Here is a 27,195-nt window from a genome sequence, read left to right on the forward strand (position 1 = left end):
AGTAAATACCATTATTATATTCACACTGTGTGACACACAGCATGGCGACGTTAGCATCTTCGCTGGGCCTGCTACTGTGGCCACCAACCAGTGGTTGCTAGCTACATTAGCAACCACTAGTTACTAGCCACACTAGCAACCCGTCAGTGCTTCAGGCGCACACATGACGAGATATAAATACTCATATACATTTCACAAATTATTTTTTACGGGAAGATATGAAAGTCACATACTACGTCACTACCACGCGACGAACGTCCGTTAAACAGCTTTATTGTTGAACATTAAAATGGTATAAAATACCGACAGATTGTTAGGTAAGACACATATGCAACAGTTAGGTATCTTTATTTCGAAACGTTTCGCCTACACAGTAGGCTTCTTCAGTCGAGTACAGAAAAGTTGATAGAAGCAGAAGATATTGAAGACGATGTAATCAGTCCATCACCCTTAAAGTTTAAGGGTGATGGACTGATTACATCGTCTTCAATATCTTCTGCTTCTATCAACTTTTCTGTACTCGACTGAAGAAGCCTACTGTGTAGGCGAAACGTTTCGAAATAAAGATACCTAACTGTTGCATATGTGTCTTACCTAACAAGCTTTATTGTTCACGGTTGGGCTCACAGGGTGAACACATTTTACCATCAGCAGTGAAACAACTATAACATTAAATTGCTTATGGGCAGCATTTTTATTTAAAATTTTAAGGTAAAAATCTGGATGGGTGCCATGGTTGTACCCCGCTGCCAGACAGTCACTGCTGGTCGTCGTACCTGAGGAACAGAAGTCACTAACCCAAACGTCTGTAGCACCTTGCAGGGTGCGTTTATTCGCCGCTCTTGTTTGTACTGACACATGTTTTGTGTTGTGATGGTATTTAAGACTGCTTAAAGTGGCATGTAGGCATTTGCTGCTTGAAGTCAAGAACAAATTGGAAAATTGCTGTTATCACAGAAAATATTCAAGGATTTTCGCTTAACCTGATAGATCCATTTATGCAATTGATATAAGGGTCTAAGTTAATATAAAGTATGCCTCGTCTGACTGGCACTGTAAACAATGTCGGGGAATGATTTATGCTAGGAAACCAAGCGTAACAGAAAATGTTTAACTGCTGCTCTGGACTTCAAAGAAAGTATTATATATCCCAATTTTAAAGAATCAGTGTTCGTTCGGATAAACACCTAATATTATAACAGACCACAAACTGAGATTCGCTTGTAAATAAGCAAGTGTTGCATTACTATCAGCCAAGCAGAATAAAAAGAGACGACTGATTTCAATCTCGAAAGGCAGAAGAAAATAGTTACGGAGAACATTTAGTAATTGCAAGACTCTCATAGTACTGCGATCATCGAGAAGTGGAGGAGCGTGGCCAAGGAGCAGGGAATAAACACAGGTAGTGACTGCTGCTGCTGCTGCTGCTGCTGGGAACAGTTAAAAGCCTGGAGTCACAACTCGACCCCAACACTGGAGTAACTGTGCAGGTTCCGTTGCTCGCTTCCTCCAGGACTGGCCACACCTCCCCAGGCTCTCCGGAGGTAAGTTCACACTCTCGTTCCCTTCAGGGGATTCCTTCATGTTCTTGATCAGAGGAATGAGCACTACTGGCCTCTTCCAAGGATCCTACGTGATTGTCATCCATTCTCCAGGTGGTGTGTGACACCTGAACGTTAAGCGATTTTCCCTTGAATATTACAATAATAATAGAGGAAATGGTATGGTGATACCGACAAGATGTGGAAAAAGACACTTATGTACAGTTCAGGACATTTATTAAAGGAAACGTTTCGCCACGAGTGGCGAAACGTTCCCTATAATAAATGTCCTGAACTGTGAACATTAAAATAGTATAAAATACCGACAGATTGTTAGGTAAGACATATATGAAACAGTTAGGTATATTTATTTCGAAACGTTTCGCCTACACCCTTAAAACCTTAAGGGTGATGGACTGATTACATCGTCTTCAAGTCTCTTCTGCTTCTATCAACTTTTCTGAAGATTGAGACACTTATGCAGCATATGGGAATCTTTATTCAGGAAACGTTTCGCCACACAGTGGCTTCATCAGTCCATTCTACAAGATTGATGGACTGAACACATCGACTCCAGGTTGAGGGACTGATTACCTCATTCTCCTCCTCTCCTTACGCCTTCCTCTTTGTATTGGACTGATGAAGCCACTGTGTGGCGAAACGTTTCCTGAATAAAGATTCCCATATGCTGCATAAGTGTCTCAATCTTCAACTTGTCGGTTTTTCAAACCATTCATCACACATATCAACTTTTCTGTACTCGACTGAAGAAGCCTACTGTGTAGGCGAAACGTTTCTAAATAAAGATACCTAACTGTTGCATGTGTCTTACCTAACAGTCCTGAACTGTACATAAGTGTCTTTTTCTACAATAATAATGGAGTCCCCTTTATCTTTCCGTACGTAATGCGCCGTTTTTTTTTTTATTATTATAATGATATTCTGTGTTCGAACCAACCCGCAACTGTAATAAATTAATATTCAATTGAAGAAAAGTCTGAAAATGGGGGAGGGAGAGATAATGGGTCACCAGAACGTTTTTTTTTTTTTTTTCTTCTTTTTTTTTTTTGAGGAAGAGAGACTATAACCTCCAGTCGAAAACAAGATATTGTAAATACAAGTATTTATGGTTTAGCTGAGCTGAGCCATCAATCCCATAAACATCATGTATCCAGGATTGATGGTTAAGCGGTTAGAGCGTCCTGGATTTTGTGGCTTCCCACCAAGCGGGTCAATACACGGGTTCGATCTCCGGCTAGTCGCAGTTTGTTAATTGCTTTAAAACTACTTGTTCGTGGAGGCGTTAGTACATACACTGAACTAACCTGGATCCATCTAATACACAGAAATTAGTGATAGCTCCAGCTGCTGTCCAGTCACGTTTTTTCTGACACTGTATTCATCATAGTTGTGCCTCTCGTTTTCAATCTCCATTTTTCAAAGGGTGTGTCCCTGTCTACCTTATCAAGGCCTCTGAATATCTTGTGTACTGTTGTCTCTTTTGGTTCTTCTGTCTTCTAGCTCCGGTTTAGTTTCTTAAACTTCTCTCATCTCTTGTTGCAAATTTATGGACATTTTCCCCTCGAGTGTTCGTGAAGGATTCTCATTCACAGTACGCTATATGACCATCTCCTTTTGCATGTTTTCTTTACATGCTGGTACATTAATTTGCCCGTCACTATCTCCATCACCTTAGTTCTCCATGTGTCTGTATCTCCATTTAGTTTCCATTTTTTTTTCAATATATATTTGGTGAAAGTCTCCCATTATTAGTTTTGCTTTGATCTTGTCGGTTCGCGTTCCTAAATCCAGGATGACTATAATCATTTGTTTTTAGTCGTCTTCACATTCCCGTCTATGTCTTCCCTTGCGTGGTGGTGGTTTGTTGAACACCGTTACGTGGTTTCTGTAAGTGGGTTTGTGTGTGTACTCACCTAGTTGTACTCACCTAGTTGTACTCACCTAGTTGTACTCACCTAGTTGAGGTTGCGGGGGTCGAGTCCGAGCTCCTGGCCCCGCCTCTTCACTGATCGCTACTAGGTCACTCTCCCTGAGCCGTGAGCTTTATCATACCTCTGCTTAAAGCTATGTATGGATCCTGCCTCCACTACATCGCTTCCCAAACTATTCCACTTACTGACTACTCTGTGGCTGAAGAAATACTTCTTAACATCCCTGTGATTCATCTGTGTCTTCAACTTCCAACTGTGTCCCCTTGTTCCTGTGTCCAATCTCTGGAACATCCTGTCTTTGTCCACCTTGTCAATTCCTCTCAGTATTTTGTATGTCGTTATCATGTCCCCCCTATCTCTCCTGTCCTCCAGTGTCGTCAGGTTGATTTCCCTTAACCTCTCCTCGTAGGACATACCTCTTAGCTCTGGGACTAGTCTTGTTGCAAACCTTTGCACTTTCTCTAGTTTCTTTACGTGCTTGGCTAGGTGTGGGTTCCAAACTGGTGCCGCATACTCCAATATGGGCCTAACGTACACGGTGTACAGGGTCCTGAATGATTCCTTATTAAAATGTCGGAATGCTGTTCTGAGGTTTGCTAGGCGCCCATATGCTGCAGCAGTTATTTGGTTGATGTGCGCTTCAGGAGATGTGCCTGGTGTTATACTCACCCCAAGATCTTTTTCCTTGAGTGAGGTTTGTAGTCTCTGGCCCCCTAGACTGTACTCCGTCTGCGGTCTTCTTTGCCCTTCCCCAATCTTCATGACTTTGCACTTGGTGGGATTGAACTCCAGGAGCCAATTGCTGGACCAGGTCTGCAGCCTGTCCAGATCCCTTTGTAGTTCTGCCTGGTCTTCGATCGAGTGAATTCTTCTCATCAACTTCACGTCATCTGCAAACAGGGACACCTCAGAGTCTATTCCTTCCGTCATGTCGTTCACAAATACCAGAAACAGCACTGGTCCTAGGACTGACCCCTGTGGGACCCCGCTGGTCACAGGTGCCCACTCTGACACCTCGCCACGTACCATGACTCGCTGCTGTCTTCCTGACAAGTATTCCCTGATCCATTGTAGTGCCTTCCCTGTTATCCCTGCTTGGTCCTCCAGTTTTTGCACCAATCTCTTGTGTGGAACTGTGTCAAACGCCTTCTTGCAGTCCAAGAAGATGCAATCCACCCACCCCTCTCTCTCTTGTCTTACTGCTGTCACCATGTCATAGAACTCCAGTAGATTTGTGACACAGGATTTCCCGTCCATGAAACCATGTTGGCTGCTGTTGATGAGATCGTTCCTTTCTAGGTGTTCCACCACTCTTCTCCTGATAATCTTCTCCATGATTTTGCATACTATACGTGTCAGTGACACTGGTCTGTAGTTTAATGCTTCATGTCTGTCTCCTTTTTTAAAGATTGGGACTACATTTGCTGTCTTCCATGCCTCAGGCAATCTCCCTGTTTCGATAGATGTATTGAATATTGTTGTTAGGGATACACATAGCGCCTCTGCTCCCTCTCTCAATACCCATGGGGAGATGTTATCTGGCCCCATTGCCTTTGAGGTATCTAGCTCACTCAGAAGCCTCTTCACTTCTTCCTCGGTTGTGTGCACTGTGTCCAGCACTTGGTGGTGTGCCCCACCTCTCCGTCTTTCTGGAGCCCCTTCTGTCTCCTCTGTGAACACTTCTTTGAATCTCTTGTTGAGTTCCTCACATACTTCACGGTCATTTCTTGTTGTCTCTCCTCCTTCCTTCCTTAGCCTGATTACCTGGTCCTTGACTGTTGTTTTCCTCCTGATGTGGCTGTACAACATTTTCGGGTCAGATTTGGCTTTTGCTGCTATGTCGTTTTCATATTGTCTTTGGGCCTCCCTTCTTATCTGTGCATATTCGTTTCTGGCTCTACGACTGCTCTCCTTATTCTCCTGGGTCCTGTGTGTGTGTGTGTGTGTGTGTGTGTGGGTGGGTGGGACGAGGGGGAGGGGAGAATCACAATGATATATACGATATATTAAAATAATCATCTCTGAGGTGCAGCATCCAGTCCCTGTTCAGAGTTCGCATCTCACACGAGAAGAACTGAACGACAGAGCACAGCCAAGCTGTACAGTAACGACGGCTGGCTGCAGATTGCTTGACCATAGCGGTGTTGACGCCACTCAACCTCACTCAAACCGTTGTTTTTATGACTCATCTGTATTTCGCTGTAAGAGCTGGAACTATCTTGCAGCCGCATAGACGTGAATGATGTCACGACAATCTTTGAAAGTATCCAACTTATTCCTTGATGTAGTAAAATACGTTGTCGCTCTCTTATTTTTATTATTATTATTATTATTATTATTATTATTATTATTATTATTATTATTATTATTATTATTATTATTATTTTTATTATTATTATTATCATGAATCATTATTTGCACCAAGCTTGGTGTCCAGGATCATTATCCAAACTTGGTTTCCAGGATCACTGTCCAAGCTTGGTGTCCAGGATCATTATCCAAACTTGGTGTCCAGGATCATTGTCCAAGCTTGGTGTCCAGGATCATTATCCAAACTTGGTGTCCAGGATCATTGTCCAAGCTTGGTGTCCAGGATCATTATCCAAACTTGGTGTCCAGGATCATTGTCCTGGCTTGGTGTCCAGGATCATTATCCAAACTTGGTGTCCAGGATCACTGTCCAAGCTTGGTGTCCAGGATCATTATCCAAACTTGGTGTCCAGGATCACTGTCCAAGCTTTGTGTCCAGGATCGTTATCCAAACTTGGTGTCCAGGATCATTATCCAAGCTTGGTGTCCAGGATCATTATCCAAGCTTGGTGTCCAGGATCATTATCCAAGCTTGGTGTCCAGGATCATTATCCAAACTTGGTATCCAGGATCATTGTCCAAGCTTGGTGCCCAGGATCATTATCCAAACTTGGTGTCCAGGATCATTGTCCAAGCTTGGTGTCCAGGATCATTATCCAAACTTGGTGTCCAGGATCATTGTCCAAGCTTGGTGTCCAGGATCATTATCCAAACTTGGTGTCCAGGATCACTGTCCAAGCTTGGTGTCCAGGATCATTATCCAAACTTGGTGTCCAGGATCACTGTCCAAGCTTTGTGTCCAGGATCGTTATCCAAACTTGGTGTCCAAGATCATTATCCAAGCTTGGTGTCCAGGATCATTATCCAAGCTTGGTGTCCAGGATCATTATCCAAGCTTGGTGTCCAGGATCATTATCCAAGCTTGGTGTCCAGGATCATTATCCAAACTTGGTATCCAGGATCATTGTCCAAGCTTGGTGTCCAGGATCGTTATCCAAACTTGGTGTCCAGGATCATTGTCCAAGCTTGGTGTCCAGGATCGTTATCCAAACTTGGTGTCCAGGATCACTGTCCAAGTCTAGGATCCAAGTTTGACGTCCAAGTTTGGATACTAAACTTGAATACAATGTTTGGTGTCAAGCTTCGTGTCCAAGTTTAATGTCCAAGTTTGGTGTCAAAGTTTAATGTTTGGTGTCCAAGTTTAATGCTTAAGTTTAATGTTTGGTGTACAAGCCTGGTGTACAAGCTTGGTTTTCAAGTTTCGTGTACAAGTTTGGTGTACAAGCCTGGTGTTCAAGCTTGGTGTACAAGCCTGGTGTTCAAGCTTGGTGTACAAGCTTGGTGTTCAAGCTTGGTGTTCAAGCTTGGTGTTCAAGTTTGGTGTACAAACCTGATGTACAAGTTTGGTGTACAAGTTTGGTGTACAAGCCTGGCGTACAAGTTTGGTGTACAAGCTTGGTGTTCAAGCTTGGTGTACAAGCTTGGTGTTCAAGCTTGGTGTTCAAGCTTGGTGTTCAAGTTTGGTGTACAAACCTGATGTACAAGTTTGGTGTACAAGTTTGGTGTACAAGCCTGGCGTACAAGTTTGGTGTACAAGCTTGGTGTTCAAGCTTGGTGTACAAGCTTGGTGTTCAAGCTTGGTGTTCAAGCTTGGTGTTCAAGTTTGGTGTACAAACCTGATGTACAAGTTTGGTGTACAAGTTTGGTGTACAAGCCTGGTGTACAAGTTTGGTGTACAAGCTTGGTGTTCAAGCTTGGTGTACAAGCTTGGTGTTCAAGCTTGGTGTTCAAGCTTGGTGTTCAAGTTTGGTGTACAAACTTGGGTTCCAAGTAATAAGTCACCTTTTAACAAAGGTTTCCTTACTGCTCGCGCCTTCTACTTACATTTTCTCGGTATTTTATATCACTTGTACCCCAAAAAATAAAAAATAATTCCTTCAACATCTATGATGATTGTATGAGAGTATCATGTCACGGTAGTGATATAATTATGAGATCCTCAAGTGTCACTGCAGCGGACTGTCGTGTTGTGGGTCACAACATTAAGCCCGGATGTTTTTGTGGTTTGTTTACAAGAACCTGAGGCGTACTAAGCGTCAGCTGCTCTCAAAGTAAACACAGCAGGTGGTTAGTGACCAGTGGTGTGCGTACATGTGTACAGCTCGCTGGGGGATGGTGTGTGTATGTGTGTACATGTGTACAGCCTGAGGTTTGCCAGAGGATGGTGTGTGTGTGTACATGTATACAGCCTGAGGTTTGCCAGAGGATGGTGTGTGTGTACATAAGCACAGCCTGAGGCTTGCCAGGGAATGGTGTGTGTGCGTGTTAGTTACCAGTTATCAAAGGCACTTATGTACAGACACCTGGTGTGTTTGAAATGTGTGGTGTGTAAGTGTACTCACCTAGTTGTGGTTGCAGGTTTGTGTGTGTTTGTACTCGCCTAATTGTGGTTGCAGGGGTCGAGACTCAGCTACAGGCCCCGCCTTTTCACTGATCGCTACTAGGTCCTCTCTCTCTCTGCTTCCTGAGCTTTGTCATACCTCGTCTTAACGATATGTATGGTTCCTGCCTCCACTACATCACTTGCTAGGCTATTCCACTTCCTGACGACTCTGTGACTGAAGAAGTACTTCCTAACATCCCTGTGACTCGTCTGAGTCTTCAGCTTTCAACTGAAGAATTGAGACACTTATGCAACATATGGGAATCTTTATTGAAGAAACGTTTCGCCATACAGTGGCTTCATCAGTCCAATACAAAGTAGAAATGGGTAAGGAGAGTAGAAGTTTTGAGGTAATCAGTCCCTCAACCTGGAATCGATGTGTTCAGTCCATCACTCTTGTAGGAAGTGCAGTACAGGGCCAGAGACGTGGCTTATATACTGCGGTGAGATAAGTCCAAGCAGGGGGAGGCGGGATCACAGTGGGACCTGCCACTAGTGTAAGTAGGTCGTCGTCCAAAGGTTGGGCAAGCGTTGAAGTCTTTGTACCAAGATCCCATGATGTTGCAGTGTCTGACAGATGTGATGAATGGTTTTGAAAACCGACAAGTTGAAGAATTGAGACACTTATGCAACACATGGGAATCTTTATTGAAGAAACGTTTCGCAACACAGTGGCTTCATCAGTGACACGAAGATAGGTTCGCCGATGACACGAAGATAGGTTTGCCGATGACACGAAGATAGGTAGGATAATTGATTCAAACGTAGATGTTAGGGAACTTCAGGAGGATTTAGACAAACTCTACTCTTGGTCAGAAAAGTGGCAGATGCAGTTCAATGTAGATAAATGCAAGGTTCTGAAGCTCGGGAGTGTCCATAACCCTAGCACTTATAAGTTAAATAATGTAGAACTTAACCATACAGATTGCGAAAAGGACTTGGGGGTTATGGTAAGCAGCAACCTTAAACCAAGACAACAATGCCTAAGCGTACGTAATAAGGCAAATAGATTACTGGGATTTATATCAAGAAGTGTAAGCAACAGAAGTCCAGAGGTCATACTGCAGCTTTATACATCATTAGTAAGGCCTCACCTAGATTATGCAGCTCAATTCTGGTCTCCATATTACAGAATGGACATAAATTCGTTAGAAAACATTCAGCGTAGGATGACTAAATTAATACATAGCATTAGAAATCTTCCTTATGAAGAAAGATTGAAGACTCTTAAGTTACATTCACTTGTTAGACGAAGAATGAGGGGAGACCTGATCGAAGTGTATAAGTGGAAGATAGGTATTAATAAAGGGGATATTAACAAGGTCTTGAGGATATCTCTCCAAGAGAGAACCCGCAGTAATGGATTTAAATTAGATAAGTTTAGATTTAGAAAGGACATAGGAAAGTATTGGTTTGGAAATAGGGTAGTAGATGAGTGGAACAGTCTACCTAGTTGGGTTATTGAGGCTAGGACTTTGGGTAGTTTCAAAATTAGGTTGGATAAATACATGAGTGGGATGGGTTGGATTTGAGTGGGACTTGCACGTCAGAGCTTAGTTCTTGGGTAGCACTGAAAATTGGGTAGGTCAAATGTTTGTTAGTGGGATGAATTGTAAAGGACCTACCTAGTATGGGCCAACAGGCCTGCTGCAGTGTTCCTCCTTTCTTATGTTCTTATCAGTCCAATACAAAGTAGAAATGGGTAAGGAGAGTAGAAGTTTTGAGGTAATCAGTCCCTCAACCTGGAATCGATGTGCTCAGTCCATCACTCTTGTAGGAAGTGCAGCACAGGGCCAGAGAGGTGGCTTATATACTGTGGTGAGATGAGTCCAAGCAGGGGGGGGGGGCGGGATCACAGTGGGACCTGCCACATTATTTAACTTATAAGTGCTAGGGTTATGGACACTCCCGAGCTTCAGAACCTTGCATTTATCTACATTGAACTGCATCTGCCACTTTTCTGACCAAGAGTAGAGTTTGTCTAAATCCTCCTGAAGTTCCCTAACATCTACGTTTGAATCAATTATCCTACCTATCTTCGTGTCATCGGCGAATTTGCTCATATCACTAGTAATTCTTTCATCAAGATCATTGATATATATTATAACAAGGTCTTGAGGATATCTCTCCAAGAGAGAACCCGTGACGTGTACTTAGCTCAGTGGTGACGTGTACTTAGCTCAGTGGTGACGTGTACTTAGCTCAGTGAAGACCTGTTTGTGTGCTCTTGAGTGGTGACCTGTACTTTGAGTGCTGACCTGTACTTAACTCTGTGAAGAAGTGTCTTGTTTGCTCCCGTGGACTGAACCAAGATGCCCTCCATTGAGCAACTTTACCAGCAACTTAAGGAAGAATTGAGGGCAGCGAAGATGGAGATACGGCGATTGACCGAGGAAAACAAGAGGATTCGTAGTAGTCCTCCTGTTTCGAGTCCTCAGGTCAAGAAGGGATCGTGGTCAGTGGTTGGACAGCAGGGGACGACGAAGTTGACGATCAAGAAGACGAATGGAAAGCCAGAAACGATGAAGAAGAAAGAGACTGCTGTGGAAACTCCCGTGGAAACCTCCAACGCATTCTCGGTGCTACCCGACGAATGTGAGTCTACTACTGGGATCGTCACGACGAATGACAACAAGGAAGGTAAGAATATTGTTGTTGTTGGGGATAGCCAGGTTAGATACATGGATAGGGCATTCTGCTTGAAGGACAGGAGTAGGAGACAAAGGGTATGCTTTCCTGGGGCTGGGATGGAGGACATTGTTAGCCGGCTTGACAACATCATGAACGGTAATGGGATCAATCCTATTATTTGCCTCAGTGCTGGAGGCAATGATGTAGGCAAGCGTAGAAGTGGGGATTTAGTTAGAAGGTTCAGGACAGCTATAGACATGATTAGGAAGAAGGGGGGGGGCGCCCTGTTATATGTGGCATTTTGCCAAGAAGAGGTGTTGGTAATGAATGGTTGTCCAGAGCAATTGGTATTAATTGTTGGCTGGATAAACACTGTAAGGATAATGCAGTACCATTCATTGACAACTGGGACAACTTCTATGGCCGAAATGACATGTATGCCAGGGATGGGGTTCACTTATCCAGGGCAGGTGTGGGTTTTCTTGCTAACTCAGTTGAGGGGGTTGTTAGGACTTTAAACTAGGATTAGTTAGAGGTATGGGTTGTTAGGTAAGACACATATGCAACAGTTAGGTATCTTTATTATGAAACGTTTCGCCTACACAGTAGGCTTCTTCAGTCAAGTACAGAAAAGTTGATAGAAGCAGAAGATACTTGAAGACGATGTAATCAGTCCATCACCCTTAAAGTTTTGAGGTGGTCAGTCCCTCAGTCTGGAGAAGAGCATTGTTCCATAGTATGAAACAATATGGAGAAGAAGTGACAGGATGGAGCTTTTATAGCGCCAGGAGGTGAGACGTAGGCCACTAGGAGAGGTAAGAACTCAGATGTTGAAAGGTTAGGTCCCTCTCAAACCCAGCCCCTCTCACTAGTGGAAGTTGTCGAAGTTGATTGCAGGTCTGTACCAAGATACCCTTGTGTTGCAGTGTCTGACAGATTGAACATTAAAATGGTATAAAATACCGACAGGTTGTTAGGTAAGACACATATGCAACAGTTAGGTATCTTTATTATGAAACGTTTCGCCTACACAGTAGGCTTCTTCAGTCAAGTACAGAAAAGTTGATAGAAGCAGAAGATACTTGACTGAAGAAGCCTACTGTGTAGGCGATACGTTTCATAATAAAGATACGCTATAAAAGCTCCATCCTGTCACTTCTTCTCCATATTGTTTCATACTATGGAACAATGCTCTTCTCCAGACTGAGGGACTGACCACCTCAAAACTTTAAGGGTGATGGACTGATTACATCGTCTTCAAGTATCTTCTGCTTCTATCAACTTTTCTGTACTTGACTGAAGAAGCCTACTGTGTAGGCGAAACGTTTCATAATAAAGATACCTAACTGTTGCATATGTGTCTTACCTAACAACCTGTCGGTATTTTATACCATTTTAATGTTCAGAGGTATGGGTTTTGAAATGATTAATAATGAATATGGATATATTGACTTATGCTCTGATATTAAGAATCTTAATAGTAACTGTCATGGAGTAACTCTGGGTAATGATAATTTCAGAAATTGTGTAAAAACAAAGATGAATAGGAAAAATGTGCAGAAGAAAAAACATATGATGGTATTTTATGCTAACAGTCGAAGTGCAAGAAATAAAATTAATGAACTACGTTTGGTAGCATGTGCTGGGAACTTTGATATCATTGCATTAACTGAAACGTGGTATGATTTAAAGAGTCGGGATATGACTGCTGAGTGTAATATTCAGGGATTTAAGTTATTCAATGTGGATAGATGTAATGGGAAGGGGGGAGGAGTTGCAGTGTATGTTCGAGAAAATATTAATTGTTGCATAAAAAAAGGTATAAAAATAGATGGAGCAGTAACAGAGTCTGTTTGGGTAGAGTTCGTGGAGGGTCAAGAAAAACTAATTCTAGGTGTAATATACCGACCTCCAGGCTTGGATCACGATAGAGGGAGACTTCTTTGGGACGAAATTGTTAGGGCTTCTGGACACAGTAACGTAGTCATAGTAGGGGACTTTAACTTTAGCCAAATTGACTGGAATTCTTTGACAGGTAATCTAGAGTCCAGTGACTTCATGGAAACAGTTCAGGACTGTTTTCTGAAACAGAGTGTAACTGAACCTACCAGGGGTAATAATTTGCTAGACCTAGTCTTGTCAAATAAGGAAACACTCGTGAATAATCTGGAGATCACTGAAGAGCTTGGCGCAAGTGATCACAAATCCATCACCTTTAGCATTAATTGGGAATGCAAGAATAATGATAATACAGTAAAAATCCCCGATTTTCGTTCTGCCGATTATAATGGACTTAGGGAACATCTGTCTAATCTTGATTGGGGTTATCTAGCTAATGATTTTATTGACGATAATCATACTTATGAATATGAAGGGATCTGCTTTTATGATTGTTTTCTTAATAATGTACACAGTGCCCAGAGTATATACATTCCCCAGAGAGAAATTAGGTCTAATAATAACGATCCCAAATGGGTTAACAGGAGGCTAAAGCATCTATTAGGGGAGAAAAGGGGAATTTATAGGCGCATCAGAAGAGGAGAGGTTAACCTTACTGACCAATATGTTCAGCTTATGGAAATAAATGGTATAAAATACCGACACAATGGCAATATAAACACAAATGCAGTATAATGTGATCCTTTATTGACTACGTTTCGCCCACACAGTGGGCTTTTTCAAGTCACAAACAGAACTACCTGGGGTGGAAGGAACGCGAGTATTTATAGTCCGGCTGAGGTCAGGTGAAGAATGCTGCATCTGATGATGTACCGAGTTGGGTTGTAGAGTCTAAAAACTTGGGTAGCTTGGAAAGGAGACTGGACAAGTTTGTGAGCAGACCTTCTACAGTGTTCTTATGTGGGATAGCGATGAAGGAGTTTCTTGGCAAGTGGTTCAGCTATGTTATAGAAGCCACTATTCTGGTTGAAGTTGTCGGATATAGAAATAAGTGATGATTCCAGGATTCTTCGGTATTGAGTGTTGTCTTCTGTGGCGATAAGTCTTGAGTTTCTGTAGTTTATCAAGTGGTTGTGTGAATTACGGTGTTGTACGCAGGCATTCCTTGTGTCGTCAGACCTGCTTGCGTATTGGTGTTCTGAAATACGTGTTTGGAGGTCCCTTGATGTTTCGCCCACGTATAACTTGTTGCAGTCATTACAAGGGATTATGTATACCCCTGCAGAGGATGGAGGCTTGTCCTGCCTACTACTGGTGATGTCCTTGATGGTCGTGGTTGTGGAGGTAGATACTTGGAATGATGTTTTGGCAAAGATGTTGGAAACATGTTTGGCAATGGAGTTGGTGGGAAGGACTATGTATCTCTTCTCGGCAGTGTCTTCTCTGGGTGTGTTGAAGATGTTTAGTGCTCGCCGTCTGCAGTCTCTGATGAAGTGACGAGGATAGTGGAGTTTGGAAAATACTTGTTCAATTATAGTGCATTCTTCCTCAAGGAACTCGTTGGTGTAATTATAGGCTTCTTCCTGCGTGCACTCAGAATCTGCAGCAACGAGTTCCTTGAGGAAGAATGCACTATAATTGAACAAGTATTTTCCAAACTCCACTATCCTCGTCACTTCATCAGAGACTGCAGACGGCGAGCACTAAACATCTTCAACACACCCAGAGAAGACACTGCCGAGAAGAGATACATAGCCCTATGCTGTCAGAAGTTGACAGCATAGGAACGAACGAACGAACGAAAGTTCAGGTAAGATCCCAAATGGGATGAGCGGGGAAGACGGGACAGACGAAGAATAGTGCTGGAGAGGAGTGTTCTTAGTCGTAGAAATAGAGCCAGGGCTTAACCCAGCAGCAAAGGCGATCGTGGGACAGATATTGAAAAGAGAAATTCCGGTTCTTCTGTTGGGACTCCGGTGGGGTGAGCTGGGAGTAAGGGACTTGCGACCTTTAGAGCTAGAGAGGAGTGCAGAACTGAGTCATGTCTTAACCCAAAAAAGCTAAGGCGAACGTGGGTCAGAGAATTGTACCTGTCTTAGAAGGTACCTGTCAGCGGATCCAAGGTTATTTGTAAGTAGGGTTAGGAGCAGGATCATGCAAGGAGTAGAAAAGGTTGTGTTGGTTTGTGGGTCTGCGAATGTCTTCGTCAAGGAGAGAGGTCCAGTAGTCATGTCGTGTCTCAAGTTTGTCTATCTGTCTGTCACTGAGCCTCTTCCAGTACAGATTCAGCGCAGGGACGTCTAACTGGGCATGGAGAGACTCGCTTGTGGCGAAGTCCTCCCATCTGACATCAAGCACCCAGCGCAGCGCCTTGTTCTGGACACGCTGCAGCTTAAGTAAGTTTGTTTTTGCTGCAAGAGAGAGGGCTAGAGGAGAGTAAGTTATCAGAGGACGTATTAGGGATTTGTAGAGGTGTAGTTTGGTGCGTTGAGAGGCATGTTTCAGCTTGTAGAGGCCCGCAAGGGCCTTACTAGCTATTGCATGCCTTGAGTGAATGTGTCCGTGTAAACGAAGAAGGTAGTCAAGATTAACGCCAAGGACAGTGACAGATTGTGTGATAGGGAAGTAAGTGCGGGTGTCAGAACACTTCGACAGTGAGAAGCGATCAAGCGACTTAGCTCGAGTGGTGACGCGTGCTTACCTAACACATCGACGATCTCGCCTCTCTCGAAATTACCCCGTGTTGAGTAGTGCTTTGAGTAGTGTTTGCTGGACCTTCGTCTTCCTCTCCACCATCAGGATTGGTGCGTCGGTGGTTGCCGACCGAAGGGCAGGAAGCCTCTTGCTGCCTGAATTCTCTTCGCCTGTTGACTGCACGCCATACAGCCAGTCTCGCCACCACTCAGGATATACAGTGCTCCATCAAGCTACAGTTCACCTCCTCAGTGTCCTGCGCCAGGCAAGTACGTGTGTCTACTTACACGTACTTGCCTAGCTGAGTACTCTCACTTTTTGGCCGATTGTCACCTCCAATTACATCTTTTCGTAATTAGACGATGCCTTCGTTGCCTTCCACCTCCCACCCCCCTTCCACTCTCCCCCAACCTCCCACACCTGCCTCTGCTTCTACTAAATCCAATTCCTTCTCGCTAAACCTCAAATTTTCTAATCCTGATGCCACTATCTGTCCGGAAAATTTATTATATCAGATCACTGGTGCACCTCAACTTAAAGTCTTCAAAACCAACTCAGGCTTCAAACTCCTTCTTGACAAACATTCCTACGAAGCGTACACCTCAAGCGATACCAGACAAAAACTTCTCAACGCAGGCTTCACCATTATTTGGACTCCTGAGCACCGTGCCAAAAGCACAGTCATTGCTAAACACGTAGACTACTCTCTCCTGACAGCCTATGACACAGACAAAGAAGACTTAATAAAAGATATCAGTACTAAGAACAAAGTCTCTGTTGACGATATTTACAGACCAGAAAACTCTACCATTCTCAAAATACGCTGTTCTACTCCTGCTGATTGTCACCTCCAATTACATCTTTTCGTAATTAGACGATGCCTTCGTTGCCTTCCACCTCCCACCCCCCTTCCACTCTCCCCCAACCTCCCACACCTGCCTCTGCTTCTACTAAATCCAATTCCTTCTCGCTAAACCTCAAATTTTCTAATCCTGATGCCACTATCTGTCCGGAAAATTTATTATATCAGATCACTGGTGCACCTCAACTTAAAGTCTTCAAAACCAACTCAGGCTTCAAACTCCTTCTTGACAAACATTCCTACGAAGCGTACACCTCAAGCGATACCAGACAAAAACTTCTCAACGCAGGCTTCACCATTATTTGGACTCCTGAGCACCGTGCCAAAAGCACAGTCATTGCTAAACACGTAGACTACTCTCTCCTGACAGCCTATGACACAGACAAAGAAGACTTAATAAAAGATATCAGTACTAAGAACAAAGTCTCTGTTGACGATATTTACAGACCAGAAAACTCTACCATTCTCAAAATACGCTGTTCTACTCCTGCTGACGCCTCTACACTCTTCAGTCAAGGAATCTTTGCCAAGACCATCCGCATTCCTCCAAACGCTCTCTTCACTCCGAACTTCCACCCAATCACACAATGTCTTAAATGCTACAAATTCGGCCACGACAAAAACACATGCACATCTACACAAGTCTGCTCCAGATGTTCAGCAACTGGCCACTTCTGGAATACTTGCAACCTCCCCCTTAAATGTTCTAACTGCGGCGGGTCACACACTGCAGTTGCAAATTCCTGCCCTTCTAGAAAGCACATTCTCTCCTCCCTCAGAGCAAACCAACCTCCCTCCCTACCCAACCCCTTCCCTGCTCCTCCCTCCCCTTCCTTACCTCCCTCCCCTTCCACAGCATAGGCAAAGCAAAGCAAACAAGTTTAGGTAAGATCCCAATGGGATGAGCGGGGAAGACGGGACAGATGAAGAATAGCTCTGGAGAGGAGTGTTCTTAGTAAGAGAAATAGAGCCAGGGCTTAACCCAGCAGCTAAGGCGATCGTGGGGCAGACTTGAGAACAGGAATAGCAGGGACTGTTGCATTGAACTTGTTGTAGTTGAAGTCTTGAATCTTGAGTAGCTGGCAGCAGGCTAGGTCACATCAGAGGGTAGAACACATATGGGAGTTATAGGAGTAACTGAGGAGGCAGGTTAGCAATGGAGCCATTTTCAAACTTTCTGAAGCTGCTTCTAGATAGGTGGTATAATTTAGCCTTGTTGCTGAAGGTGAAACGTAGAGGCTTGATGAACTCAAGAACTTGGGTGAGTGTGAAGTGAAGCGGTGATTCACATGCATACTTGACTGTTCCAGCACCGAGGCTTTTGTAGAGTTCAGTACAGGTCATGGTGTCAGTATTTGAAGGAGAAGTGTAAAATGTAAGGTTTTCCCATGAGGGTTTACTGGAGTCGTCGTTATCTTCCTCTTCTGGAATGGATTCACTGGGAGAATCTACAATGGTGGTAGCAGGTGACTGAGGTTCGACAGGAGCAGCTGTGAGGTGTAATGGTTGTGTAACAGCAGGCTGGGAGAGGTGGGAGGCGGTGGTTGAGTCAACTTGATCAACGTTGTCAGCGGTGGAAGTGGTTATAGAAGTTACAGGAGCAGTTGCTTGGGCAGGAGACAGGTCTGTAGGTGCAGTAAAGTTCAGGACGTTGGGAAGGATCTTGAGGATGTCTTCTGAAGGTGTGGATTCCGGAAAATTGAAGGCAGGCATGTTGTTCAGACGGAATAGTTCGTTAATAGTGGTGTTGAAAGTGCCGGGGCTTGCTGCGTTTGCAAGGTGTGCATACACCATGCAGTACAGCACCTTGGAAGGAGCACCGTCGGGGAGTGGAGAGAGGGAGTTGCTGGGCGATGGTGCCTGTAGATTAGCGTGTAGAGTCTTGATGGCGTCGGTTTGTGGTTTGGTTATTGCAGCATATGTCGGTGAATTGGAGGTCTTCTTCAGAACTTTAGTTTTCTTCAATATGATTTCTTTCCTGAGTGGGCACTTAGCTGCAAGGGTATGATGATTACCCTTGCAGTTAAGACATGTTGGTGTTGTAGTAATGGTGCAGGATCTGAAATCGTGTCCATCATTCCCACATTTTGAACAAAACTTCTTATTCTTGATGGGGCAGTCCTTGGTGGTGTGATTATAGGAGTAGCAGGTCCAGCAGTGGGAGATGTATGTGAAACGTTCTTGTTCTATATGACTTGGGTGAATGTGGTAATATGAGATGGCCAGACCGTCAGAGAGAGCTTGGGCAGCCATGGAGATGTCTGAGAATGTAATCTTTAGCATTGATGTGGCGTTGGGGATCTTTGAGATGCTGTCTACCGAGGCCCACGTGTTTTGTTCCTCAATAGATGTCTTCAGTGCTTCAGTAGAGAGAGAGGTGACGATATTGTCAAGTCTTTTCACAAAGACCGAACGTTTCGACTTCAAGAATGGAGACGGGGATAGAGTGAATTGTTGTGTTTGTAGGGTCCTGATTGAAGAGTCGTCCATTAGTTTTAGTGCTTCCGTGTCATCTGTGCAGACGACAATGAAGGAGTCTTTCAGAGAGTGGATTGCCGTAAATTTGACCTGCAGGCAGGTCCTAACGACGGTAGCTAAAGCTAACTTCGAGGAGTCATTTATTGCACCATTCACAGGCTTGATTTTCACACGATTCGACACCATTGTGAAAAGGATATCACGTTTGTAGAATATAAATTCTACACCCCGACGGGGTCGAAGAGAGGCTTCTTGCGGTGTAGAGCAACTGTATGATCGGACTGTGTGATCGAGCGACAGTGGGCATAGGGCCGTAGACGTGGCTTATATACTGTAGTGAGGTGACGTGAAGCAGATGGAGGCGGGGTCATAGTGGTACCATCCACTAGTCGAAGTAGGTCTTCGTCCAAAGGTTGAACAAGTGTTGAAGAATTCTTTGTAACAAGACCCCATGATGCTGCCGTGTCTGACAGTTGTGATGAATGGTTTGAAAAACCGACAAGTTGAAGATTGAGACACTTATGCAGCATATGGGAATCTTTATTCAGGAAACGTTTCGCCACACAGTGGCGCCACTGTGTGGCGAAACGTTTCCTGAATAAAGATTCCCATATGCTGCATAAGTGTCTCAATCTTCAACTTGTCGGTTTTTCAAACCATTCATCACATACTGCATTTGTGTTTATATTGCCATGATCAGCTTAAAAGAGAAGTAAAAAAGGCGATTAGAAAGGCTAAACGTGACTATGAAATTAGAGTTGCTAATCCAAAGGGGTTCTTTCAAGTGTATAGGACGAAGGTGAAGGAAAAAGTAGGACCTCTGAAATCTGGGAATGGACAGCTGACGGATAATGAACTGGAAATGTGTTCCTTATTTAATGGCTATTTTTTGTCAGTTTTTACACAGGAAGATGTAAATGAGATTCCAGTAATTAACAATTATTTAGTTCCTGATGAATTTAAGTTAACTAATATTACTGTCACGAGGGACATGGTTATTAAACAGATAGACAAACTGAAACAAAATAAGTCCCCGGGACCCGATGAGTTGTTTTCAAGGGTACTTAAGGAATGCAAGATGGAGCTTAGTCAGCCATTAACGAGTGTATTCAATGCGTCCATCCTTACCAGTGTTGTGCCAGAGATGTGGAAGATGGCTAATGTGGTTCCTATATTCAAATCAGGGGATAAGTCCACTCCTTCAAATTACCGTCCAATAAGCCTGACATCTATAGTGGGCAAGTTATTAGAATCAATTATAGCTGACATTATCAGAAGTCACCTTGAAGAGCATAACTTGATAAATGAATCTCAGCATGGATTCACGAGAGGTCGTTCCTGCCTGACAAACTTACTGACGTTCTTCAATAGAACATTTGAGGCAGTTGACAGTGATAAGGAATATGATATTGTTTATTTGGATTTTAGTAAAGCCTTCGACAGAGTACCTCACAAGAGACTCTTAAGAAAAGTGGCAGCTCATGGTATAGGAGGTAAAGTTCTAGCATGGATTGAGGCATGGCTTACCAATAGAAAGCAGAGAGTTACCATTAATGGAGTGAAATCTGAATGGGGATTAGTCACTAGTGGCGTTCCACAAGGATCAGTTTTAGGGCCCCTACTGTTCATAATTTACATTAATGACCTTGATGAAGGGATTACTAGTGACATGAGTAAGTTTGCTGATGATACAAAGATAGGCCGTATAATTCACTCTGAGGAGGATATCAATGAACTCCAGGACGATTTGAACAAATTAATGTCTTGGTCTGAGAAATGGCAGATGAAATTTAATGTGGATAAGTGTAAGGTACTTCCCCTTGGTAATGAAAATAACCCTCGAAGCTATAATCTAGGTGAAGTAGAGCTTGGTCATACAGAATGTGAAAAAGACTTGGGAGTCATGGTAAACAGAAATCTAAAGCCAAGACAGCAGTGCCTCAGTGTGCGCAACAAGGCCAACAGATTACTTGGATTTATCTCAAGAAGTATAAGTAACAGAAGTCCAAAAGTTATTTTACAGCTCTATACATCACTAGTGAGGCCTCATTTAGATTATGCTGCTCAGTTTTGGTCCCCTTACTACAGGATGGACATAGACTCATTAGAGAACATACAGAGAAGAATGACTAAAATGATTTACTGTGTAAGGAACCTCCCGTATGAAGTTGTTGTTGTTAAAGATTCGCCGGTATTTTCCCGGCCCGGGCCCTTCCAAGTGGTGGCCCGGCACTGGCTCCCTGTCTAGGGAGTGTCTGAGACCTAAGTCTCCCATGGGAGGAGGCACAAGTACCCCCCTCATCTTGTAAGGTACAAACTCGGGCTCTGGCACCAACCATGCCCTAGAAGGGCAATGCATGGTGTCGATCATGCTAGCGCTGTGCTCTCCTGTGTGGAGTGTCGTGTGTTGGTGTTCATTTTCATTCATGTTGATTCGCAGGTCCTTCTGGCCCAGGTCTTCTCCAGATGGTGACCCGGCAGTGGCCCCCCGGGTGGGGGGTGACGATAATCATCTTTCTTCTTTCTTGGCCCTCCGGTTGGAGGATGTCGTCTTCTTCTATCTTGAGCTGACTTCCCCAAAGAGAAGCGCAGTCGGGCAGAGGCAGCAGTTACAGGGTTGATTGGAGCCACACCCCAGCTTTATCGGACAGCAAAGTGCTGGGTGAATGGTCATGGATAGTCGTGCTAGACGAGGGTACCGTCTTCAAGGTCCCTATTCTGAAGCATCTTGAATTTCCTCTTTGAGGTGTACTTGACTTCCACAAGGTGTTGGGTGTTGGCAGTGAGTAGTCTGGTCATGTCTTCAGTGGTGTATGTAGCAGTTTGGTCGTAGGTATACTTGACTGTTCCGTCCTGGAGGTGATGATGGATTTCTGAAGACAGCATTGTGTTCTTATACTCCTTGGTTGTGTAGAAGTATACACCCTTCAGATATCGGACCCGTTGTGGTGCAGCAGTGTCAGTGACAGTGGCACCGTGAGGTGCATCCGCAGTGTCTTGTGTTTTTGCTTTCTTGGCTGGTGGCTGAACTGGTGAAGGCAAGATTTCCGACTGGTCAGTTGCTCTAGCAGTGGATGAAAGCGGTAGTGGACTCTCATTGGTGGGTTTTGCCGACGTCTCAGAGGTCTCTGATTGGTCCATCTCTGTGTCTAGTGGAGGTTGTGACAGCGGTGGAGCAGCGGTGATGCTGGTAATATTTGCAGTAGATTTTAGGATCTCAGTGGAAGGTGGTGATGCAGGGAATGTGAGGCCAGGCATATTGTTTAGTTTGAAAAGTTCATTGATGGTGGTGTTGAAGGAACCAGGCTCAGCTGCATTCTGTACATGAGCATACATAATGCAACAAAGAATCTTGGTGGAGTCGGCAGTAGGTGCTGGCAGGGAAGTGGTGGGAGCAGCTTGCGTGGCATGTAGTATCTTGGTAGTGTCTGCTTGAAGCTTGGCGATAGCAGAATATGTGGTTGCTTGTGGGTTGGGTTTCTTTTGTTGTTGTTGTTTCTTGAGTATGTCTCTTCTGGTAGGGCACCTGGCAGCAAGAGTATGGTGGTCATTCTTGCAGTTCAAGCATTTAGGTGGTGAAGCAGTAGTGCAATTCTTGAAGTCATGACCCTCACGGCCACAGGTGGAGCAGAACTTCTTGTCCTTGGTAGGACAATCATTTGTGGTGTGTAAGTATGAGTAACAATTATAGCACTGTGAGATATGTTGGAATTTCTCTGCTTCGATGAAGGCTGGGTTGATGTGGAAGTAGTGAATAGCCAGGCCCTCAGCGAGAGCTCTGGCTGCCATGTTGACGTCACTGAAGGTAACCTTCAGCATGGATGAAGCATTGGGTATTTTAGTAATGAAGTCCACCTTGGCCCAAGGGTTCTTTGCTTCGATAGATGACTTGATTTCTTCAGTGGCCTGTACAGTGATAAGGTTGTCGAGTCGCTTGAGGAACACAGTTCTCCTGGCCCTCAGTGCTGGGGAAGTCAAGACAAGAAATCCCTGGTCTCGTAGAGTGGTAGTAGCAGTGGTGGTAAGTAGTTTCTCAGCCTCTGTGTCGTCTGTACAGACGACAACAAAGGCCTCTTTGAGCGATAAAATCGCGTTACATTTGGCTTGCAGCCTGCCACTAACGACAGCTGCAAGTGCTAGTTTGGACGACTCATTGGTTGTGCCACTCGCTGGTTTGATCTTTACTCTGTTAGAGTAATGCATCGTGAGTAAGCAGTGCTCTGGTGTAGAATGTGTACGAACAGTCACCAACTGTGAATGAAGATAGACTTAAAGCCTTAAATCTCCACTCTCTGGAGAGGCGTAGAATGAGGGGAGATATCATTGAGGTGTATAAGTGGATGACGGGCATAAACAAGGGAGACATTAATAAAGTACTGAGGGTGTCGAACCAGGTAAGAACCAGGAATAATGGATTTAAGTTGGATAAATTTAGATTTAGAAAGGACATAGGTAAGTACTGGTTTTCTAACAGAGTTGTAGATGCGTGGAACAGTCTTCCCAGTGGGGTGATAGAGGCTAGGACCTTGGGTAGCTTTAAGAAGAGACTGGACAAATATATGAGCGGGAGGGGCTGGGTTTGATTGGTGTTGGGGGGTGCGGGAGTTATTTCTTGAGTAGCTTTAGGTAGATGTCGTTTTGATAAGGACCTGCCTCGTATGGGCCAGTAGGCCTTCTGCAGTGTTCCTACATTCTTATGTTCTTATGTAATGGATTTAAATTAGATAAGTTTAGATTTAGAAAGGACATAGGCAAGTATTGGTTTGGAAATAGGGTAGTTGATGAGTGGAACAGTCTACCTAGTTGGGTTATTGAGGCTAGGACTTTGGGTAGTTTCAAATTTAGGTTGGATAAGTACATGAGTGGGAGGGGTTGGATTTGAGTGGGACTTGCACATCAGAGCTTATTTCTTGGGTAGCATTGAAAATTGGGTAGGTCAAATGTTTGTTAGTGGGATGAATTGTAAAGGACCTGCCTAGTATGGGCCAACAGGCCTGCTGCAGTGTTCCTCCTTTCTTATGTTCTTATGTTCTTATTGTTTTTTGAAGCAGTTTGTGGCAGAACCTACAACATAAGAACATAAGAACATAAGAAAGGAGGAACACTGCAGCAGGCCTGTTGGCCCATACTAGGCAGGTCCTTTACAATTCATCCCACTAACAAACATTTGACCTACCCAATTTTCAATGCTACCCAAGAAATAAGCTCCGATGTGCAAGTCCCACTCAAATCCAACCCATCCCACTCATGTGGGATGGGATGAAACATTGTTTCATACTATGGAACAATGCTCTTCTCCAGACTGAGGGACTGACCACCTCAAAACTTTAAGGGTGATGGACTGATTACATCGTCTTCAAGTATCTTCTGCTTCTATCAACTTTTCTGTACTCGACTGAAGAAGCCTGCTGTGTAGGCGAAACGTTTCGAAATAAAGATACCTAACTGTTGCATATGTGTCTTACCTAACAACAGTCTACCTAGTTGGGTTATTGAGGCTAAGACTTTGGGTAGCTTCAAGTTTAGGTTGGATAAGTACATGAGTGGGAGGGGTTGGATTTGAGTGGGACTTGCACATCAGAGCTTAATTCTTGGGTAGCATTGAAAATTGGGTTGGGCAAATGTTTTGTTAGTGGGATGAATTGTAAAGGACCTGCCTAATATGGGCCAACAGGCCTGCTGCAGTGTTCCTCTTTTCTTGTGTAATCTTCAAATGTCGGTAATCCATACCATTTACAACAGGACCTGAGGCATCGAAGGTAATTCTTGGGTAGCTTTGGGAAAATGTTGGGCAAATGAGTGGGTGGGAATGGTTGATTTAGAGAAGGACCTGCCTAGTTTGGGCCAGTAGGCCTGCCTCAGTGTTGTTTTTCAGAAGGTGATTTCACCTCACCTCGCTGAGGACTATAAAGACTATAAAGACACTGTTTTTTCATCGTAATCTCCGCTGACTCACCTGACGCTGAGAACTATAAAGACTGCAGTACATTGGTTTCTCACACATTGTTGTTTCATCCTTTGAAATGGAAACCAATCATATCATTACAGAAATGGATGCATTTCTTAAAGCTGTTTCAAATATCGATCCTAGTAAAATCTCTGTTCATATTTTTTTAGAGATCATGAAAAGAGTTGAGAACGAGCTACATACTAATCTGCGTAATGAAGAACCAGCCGTGGTAGCCATCCATAATGCGAATCTTGGGGTGTTTTTAGCAGTGACTCTATCATTGTGTATCGGAACGAAGTCGGTTCGGATAACAGGTCAGTGGGAGAGCGTCCTATGGATTGTGGTGGAATTAGTGAGCTACTGGCAGACAGGGAACATAATAGACATTGAATTGTTGAGGGCTGGTAACTTAAAGCCCTGGATACTTAAAATGTACACTGATGCTGAACTGTGCCCCAACGTACACCTACGTGCGCAGATGATTCGCTTCATTGCCATGTGGCCAGATGCGGACTTCCTGAATGCTACCCTCGGCCAACTAGTTGCTACTGGGCTAGTATATACTAGTGCATACATAGAATTGGACCATATAATGTCTTCTGGCTTAAAAGAAAGCCTGTTCAACTCCCTCGTCCATGTGCTGTATAAATTACGCAAGTACTTTTACCTGGATGCCGTCTCTGCTGCCGCTGTGCTCCAAGTCACTAACCTGACGATTGGCCCAGAAGCAGCATTCTTCAGTCATCTGGTGAAACTCTTGAGCCAGAAAGCAGAAGAGACAGAGAAGCTTCTTCGGGCAGGTTTACTCAGTGCACCGCTCGCGATATGGGATTTCTTTGATATCATTTACCAATTCACGATGATGCTCACGAAGCTACCCACGAAGAAGGCTTACCAGAGTCCTGGCCTGGCTCAGGTCGCCGCAGCTTCCCTGGTCACCACCATGAATTCCTTCGTTAACGTGGGCCCCATTTTGCAAAACAAACATCCCAGCAGCTGCTTCTGGGTCGTTTCTAAGTTGGATGCTCTTTTCCAGGTGCTATCCGTTCAGTACAAATACAATTATATTTCTAAAGTTCTGCAGCATGATCATGCACAAGTACTGACTTCCCTCGGTCAACAGGCAGCAAAGTCAGGGTTATTATACCATCATCTTCCAGTGCCTCTTAAGTCGCTGCTGTCGAACTGCCCGGAGGAGTTCGTGGACAGTGTGACGCAGGCGGTGATGGAGATGCCAGTGTTGCTTCGTTCTTCCAACATGATGGTGGACAAGTCGACACTGATCTACCTGCTGTTGGTGTCACCCACAGACCCCTTCACCAGGGCCCCCCTAGGCCATGGCTCCTACAGATGTCTGCCACATCTCAGACGCGACATTATTGCTTGGAAGAAAGCCGCGAGAGCCTTGCAAGATGATGAAGCAGAAGATAGTGACAGTGACGCCGGTGAGAGTTACGACCTGGGAAATATTCACAACAGCAGAAATAATCTAGACACCACGAGAGACGGCGATGATGACTTTTCAAGCGACAGCAACGCCACGAGGGACAACGATAATGACGTCGCGAGCGACAGCAACGCCACCAGGGACAACGATAATGACGTCGCGAGCGACAGCAACGCCACGACGGACAACGTTAATGACGTCGCGAGCGACAGCAACGCCACCAGGGACAACGATGATGACGTCACGAGCGGCAGTAACATCACCAGGGACGGCGATAATGATGTGAGCGACAGCACTATCGCCAGGTACAACGATAGTAACCCCTTCATAAACAACGACAGCAGTGTCAGAAACGTGGAGATAGCGCCCGGTGTTGAGGGAGAGGAGTGTGAACTCTGCAGCTTACTTAAGGAATTCGGCTTTATCTTTTAATCACGTGTATATTTGTTATTGCGTAACATGTTTGTTAATAAATATCTACAATAAAAATCGACTTTTACTTAATACAGTGAGGGATAATGGGGTGAGTCCTTGGCTAGCCCGAACAGTTATTTATACTTGTCTTCGAATCTAAAAGTTATAACGAACGCATAGTTCGAGGAGGCTCAAAATCCTGGTAAGGTACAGGTACCTCTGTATCATCATTCTTGTCACTCATGTCGAGATCCCTCCGGTTAAGGAGGTCTTCCGAATGCTTCAGGTGAGCCTGATTTATCGTAACCGAAACTTCTGTTAGCCTGTGTGGGGCGCTGTCAATACAAGATCTCATTTGACTTTTGGGTCTTCGGTAAACTATAAAGCAAGGTGAAAGACACATGTGCAACATCTGGGTATTTTTATTGTAGAAGTTTTGCCATCCAGTGGCACGGAGGTTGGCGCTTCTATAGATGGAAAGGGGACGTGTAGCAGACGAAGGCATAGTAAACCATACCACGGGAGGGATTTGAACCCGCGGTCAGAGAGTCTCAAAACTCCAGACCATCGCGTT

General features: G+C 44.3%; 1 protein-coding gene across 1 annotated transcript in view; it reads left to right on the plus strand.

The window, feature by feature from the left end:
- Nucleotides 1-817: 817 nt before the first annotated feature.
- The window catches only part of LOC128696654 (mucin-3A-like), a 37,453-nt gene continuing 11,075 nt past the window's right edge, over nt 818-27,195 (plus strand). Inside the window, exon 1 of the mRNA XM_070094417.1 lies at nt 818-1,544. The gene's annotated coding sequence lies outside the window, so the exon portion shown is untranslated. The remainder of the gene's footprint in view (nt 1,545-27,195) is intronic.

Source organism: Cherax quadricarinatus, chromosome 46 (genome assembly GCF_038502225.1).
Source record: "Cherax quadricarinatus isolate ZL_2023a chromosome 46, ASM3850222v1, whole genome shotgun sequence".
Taxonomy (NCBI): Eukaryota; Metazoa; Arthropoda; class Malacostraca; order Decapoda; family Parastacidae; genus Cherax; species Cherax quadricarinatus.